At 41.4% G+C, this 6,000-nt stretch overlaps 1 pseudogene; it reads right to left on the reverse strand.

Annotated features, from left to right (window-relative positions):
- On the reverse strand, positions 1,384-3,906 carry LOC18766880 (annotated as a pseudogene).

Below are 6,000 nucleotides of genomic sequence, written 5' to 3' on the forward strand. Positions count from 1 at the left end.
AATAAGATAGCTGTACAAATGACAGCTGTACAGTTTGTTAAAGCAAAGCTAAACAGAAATTAACAACTTTGTGATGAACGGCTAGCATTAGATGATGAACGACTAGGATTAGATGTGGAGATATCTCTATCAGCCCCCCTCAAGCTGAAGGTAGTGTCACAAACGGAAAGCTTGGATCGAAGATACACAAAACGAGAGGAAGATAGAGACTTTGTAAAAATATCAGCAAGTTGATTAGAAGAACAAACATAGTGAAGTCTAAGAGAACCATTTTGCACCAGTTCTCATGTGAAGTGATAATCAACTTCCACGTGTTTGGTCCTGGCATGAAACACAGGATTAGAAGCCAAAGAAATAGCAGATTGATTATCCACTCAGAGAAGAGGAGGAGTGCCTAGAAAAAACCCAATGTCTTTAAACAATTTAGCTAGATAAACCAATTCAGCAGCAGCTAAGGCACACTCCGACATGTGTCATTGAGCTTGGAATAGCTGATGCAATTGAAAGCCATGGCAGCCCCATGACAATCCTGGAGCTATCATCTGCTCTAAGATGTGATCCTTCTCCCCTTTACCGCATCATAAGGGTCCTAGTCCACCTCAAAATATTCAAAGAAAAACCAGCAACCCAATTAGGCCCCAAAAGTTTATGCACAACACCTTTGTCCAAACGGCTATTGAAATCCGGCCAAAACAGCATGGCTGCCTTAATTTTGTTAGAGAGTAACCCGGTATAGCCGGGCGGCTTTAAAAAAATTAAGGAAACAATCCGGTATCCTGTTTAAATAAGTACAGCCAATCGGCTATACTATTTTTTAAGAAAATAAAAAAAGACCGATTATAGCCTCGCGGCTAGACTATTTATCGACCGGTCCATTTTGAATTAGGTAAGAGCTGGGGCCAATGCATGGAGTAGCGGTAGTGCCTTTGTAACGCAACAGCTGCTTTTGCAGTTTCAAAAGTGGTTTACTGTTAAGAAATCAACAAGAATAACTTATTTATTGAAAAAATCAGATTTGAAAACTTATTTTCAAGAGATTATCATAAGATCCATCAGATGTGATTCAAGTGGAAATTAATTGCTTTATAAAAGGCCTAGTTATGGCTTACTGATATCCACTCTGATTTTTACCTTTGCAATATCAGGCAAACACAAAAGCATACAGCTGTTCAAAATATCCTCTATGCACTGTGCGTTGATGATAAGGTGGATCCTGGAAACTAAACTCATCATGGCAACTTGTGAGAACAACTTCTTTCACGGAAACCCTACCTGCCTAATATTGCACATCTTTCCCTTCAATAATGCCTCTATGGAATTAGCAGTGCGATATCAAAATCAAATAATTTAGAAAATTGCATATAAGAAAATAACAATACTATATTATGGGCCATCATCAAGAACATATACCCATTCCTTCAAGGTCCTTTCTTTTCCTGTGTTAGTATGGGCCATCATCACCATGTCTAGCATCAATCTCACATTTGTTAGCTTGCTGTCCTCTTTCTCATCTTCTTCATCGATAACTGCTTCTATGATTATAACCTTCCCTTTGTCCTCAGGAATAGCTTCCCTGCACTTCTTAAGGATACGGATGCACTCATCATCTTCCCAGTCATGAAGAACCCACTGCAATTCACGAAAACAAAATCAGAGTATCCTTTGTCATACGTGTTGTTGATTGAGCAAAAAAAAACTTATAGCAGATAATCAGGGAGCGATGGCAGAGGAACCGCACATTTTCTTACCACATTATCGCAGACAAATGATGTAATAGGTGGTAGACATTAACAGACAAATCAAATTATGAAACTAATAAGTCACAGGATGAATGAAAAATATAAAGATGTATTGCTCACTTGCTGCTTGCTATTTTAAGGCTACTCATCTTTAAATGGTTTAATTTTCTCTATTTCCTTTAACTATATATATACTGACCTTAATAATTACAACATCAGCCTTTGGAACATAATCAAACATGTCACCTCCAACATTCTCAATGCGGTCATACTCCTGAGCAACAGACACAACATGAGGAAGATCAGAGTTGATGCCTCAGATCCAAGGGCATGCCTCAACCAACAAGCGCAAAGCAGTTCCATTACCCGCGCCCACGTCTACTATTGTGTGAAGCCCTTTGAACACCTCTATACTATTGACGTGAGTCTCCTAATTAATCAAGGAGATTTACTTCCTTGATTAATTAAGGGATTTACTTTCCTATTTTTATATAGTTGATAAATCATTGTATAATTAAGAGATACTTTCCTAATTCTTTACTGTATCTAATTCCTTGTATAGCACATGTAAACTCTTATATATACCTCATCATGGAGAAGAATAAAGATAACCTACTACATTCAAACAATATTCATATTTTAGCATGGTATCAGAGCCTGGTTGGAAGGTTGATATATTTAGCTCACACAAGACCAGATATTGCATATGTTGTGAGTGTGGTTAGTCAGTTTATGCATTCACCCAGTGTGTCTCATAGGAATGCAGTTAATCAGATCTTAAGATACTTAAAGTCAGCACCCAGGGAAGGGTTAACGTTCTCCAAAAATAGAGATCTCGAAGTTGTTGAATATACAGATGCTGATTGGGCTGGCTCCGTTACTGATAGACGCTCTACTTCAGGTTACTTCACTTTTGTGGGAGGTAACCTAGTCACTTGGCGGAGTAAGAAACAAAATGTAGTTTCTCCAACTAGTGCTGAAGCAGAGTATCGAGGAATGGCTCAAGGATTTGTGAATTACTATAGATAAGAAGACTATTGACAGAATTGGGGTTCAAGCCATAAAAGCCAATGGAGTTACATTGTGATAACAAGTCAGCCATCGATATTGCCCATAATCCAGTTCAACATGATTAAACTAAACATGTTGAGGTGGATAGACATTTTATCAAAGAAAAACTTGAGAAGAAGATCATCCACCTACTATTCGTAAAATCAGAAGATCAGTTGACAGATATCTTAATCAAAGCTGTTTGTAGAAGAGTATTTTATGACTCACTTACCAAGTTGGACATTGGTGACATATATGCACCAACTTGAGGAGGAGTGTTGAAGTGAGTCTCCTAATTAATCAAGGAGATTTACTTCCTTGATTAATTAAGGGATTTACTTTCCTATTTTTATATAATTGATAAATCATTGTATAATTATGAGATATTTTCCTAATTCTTTACTGTATCTAATTCCTTGTATAGCACATGTAAACTCTTATATATACCTCTTTATGGAGAAGAATAAAGATAACCTAATACATTCAAACCATATTCATATTTTAGCATATACAACTTTCAATCACTGCAGGCACAACCACCCTTGCATCACAAGCCATTGCTTCATTGAAAAGCTTGCTATGATCAGGATTGGCTGCGCCAAAGCTCCACAGGTCCTCACCATATACTTCCTCAAACACTGGATTTCTAATATTACCTTGGACACAGGTCCTCACCATGTACTTCCTCAAACACTGGATTTCTAATATTACCTTGGATTCGGGCACTGAGGCCATGCCACGGTGCTAGCATTACCGGGCTACTCTCTGGCAAAATGAAAGCAGCCATGTTGTTTTGTCCGGATTTCAATAGCCGTTTGCACAAAGGTGTTTGTGCATAAACTTTGCGGCCTCATTGGGTTGCTGGTTTTTCTTTGAATATTTTGAGGTGGACTAGGACCCTCATGATGCGGTAAAGGGGAGAAGGATCACATCTTATGATAGCTCTTGGAGTGTCATAGGGCTGCCATGGCTTTCAATTGCATCAGCTATTCCAAGCTCAATGCCACATTTAACCACTTGCGAGTTCAACAAACCCGAACATATATTTCCAGATTTCCACTTTGGAATGTTCTTCTTCTTCCTTTTCTCCTCCTAACTCTCTTTGTTTAACTTCCATCTCTTTGTGTGTGTGTTGTGCCGTAGGCTCTAAGGTAGCAATATATATATAATTTGCAAGAAGAGATTGGTGTAACACCCCGACTCCAAATTAAACCCCTTATTTAAATTGTTTAAATTATTTAAGGGAAATTACAAATTTACCCTTGAGATAGGGATATTTTGGTCAATTTCTTACTCGGAGCGAGTTTGGGGCAGTGACTAGTATTTTTGGATAGGTCGTACTGAGATGAGTTCGTAGACACGTAGTGGGCTCGAATCGGAGTTGTAACGAGAGAGATATGGTCAAAAGAATCCCAGTGGCACAATCGTAATTATTTTGAAATGAGATTTTTATAAAAAATCAGATTCTTCTCTCTCTCTCGCTCCCGCGTGCTCTCTCTCTCCCCGTCGGTCCCTCTCTCTCTCCTTGAATCTCCGGCCACCGGCCACGGCTGAGGACGGGACTGGTGCCAAAAGGACCGGTTCGGCCTCGGCGTCACGACCCGGCCCTCCCCCGACATCGGCCGCCTCTCCAACCGCCGAAAAAAGGCGATTTTTGTCCGGTTTTCCCTCGAACTTCGCTGGCTCTGATCTCCTTCCTCCGGCGGCCATTTTTGGCAATCAGGGTATGAAAATTCATCCCTTCTTCATGTTCTAGCTGCCTGTTGGGTAGATTGGATCGATTCTTAGCGTAGGCAATTCGATTTTTGAATTGAAATTTGGCTAGTCTTGGGATCGCGATTTCGGCCACTTCCGGTCAGTTTTTGGGGTAGGTCAAAAGTGGTTCCAAATATGGTGTTATACCTAGGGTAGGAGTTTGGAGCAGTGGTTTTGAGATTTTCTGGCGATGCGTAATCGCTTTGGGCACCCAGCTTTGCCGGCGCATGGGCGAGGGTAGTGAAGTTGCACTGTGTCTCGATGAGATCCTTAGGTTGTCACAAGTGCGTAGGATTTCGCGGATCTCAATTCGGACGTCGTTTGACTATCGAACGGATATCGCCTATTGCGTGTTATCCGGGTTCGATAGGTTAGGACCGTTGGATGATCTTAAATTTAATATATGTTAATCTAGGTATTTCTAGGATCGTGTAGAATTTCATGGATTGTGAATCGGAGCCCCGAATGTTCCGATTTATAAATATAAAGTTTACGTTTTATAATAATCGTCAGATCGTGCGATCGTGAGCGATTCGACCGTCCGATCTGGACCAAACTTGCACGACGAGTGTCCTATACCTTGTAGAACCCATAGGAACTTTCGGATCGGAATTTGGAGGTCGTGTGCCCCGTAGGCCCGTTTGACCAGGGTTAGGGTAGTTTGACCCTTAGTTGACCGTGAGTCTCTTGAAGTAATCTCACCTTCCCAGGGGGATTATCGGGTGCTAGACTATGGTTGAGGTTTACACAATATTTGAAGTAAATTATATACTTATATATGTTTGTAAAGGTATAAAAGGAGTCTAGAATGTTAGTTTGAAGTGCTATACGCACTACCTTAGGTACCATCCCGGATTTTTGGTCACACTACAAGTACCACCCTGTGAAAGTTAGGTCCCACGTGGCCTAGGTTATCCGGCGTGCGGACAGACCCCATACGTGGCGTTGGTTGTACCGCGTATGGGGAGATTATGTGATAATATGTTGAGGTCGCACATGGCGTAGGTTATCCGGCGTGTCGACAGACCCCATACGTGGCGTTGGTTGTACCGGCATATAGGGAGATATGTGATATGATGTGCAGGTCTCATGTGGCATAGGTTATCCGGCGTTGAGACAAACCCCATATGTGGCGTTGGTTGTACCGGCGTATGGGGAGATTATGTGATATTATGTTGAGGTCGCGCGTGGTGTAGGTTATCCGGCGTGTCGACAGACCCCATACGTGGCGTTGGTTGTACCAGCGTATGGGGAGATATGTGATATGATGTGCAGGTCTCGCGTGACGTAGGTTATCCGGCATTGAGACATGCCTCATACGTGGCATTGGTTGTACTGGCGTATGAGGAGATATTGTGATAGTATGGTATGGTCACACGTGGCGTAGGTTATTCGGCGTGTTGATAGGCCCCATACGTGGCGTTGGTAGTACATGCGTATGAGGAGATTATGTGAA

The sequence above is a fragment of the Prunus persica genome, chromosome G8, assembly GCF_000346465.2.
Source record: "Prunus persica cultivar Lovell chromosome G8, Prunus_persica_NCBIv2, whole genome shotgun sequence".
Taxonomy (NCBI): Eukaryota; Viridiplantae; Streptophyta; class Magnoliopsida; order Rosales; family Rosaceae; genus Prunus; species Prunus persica.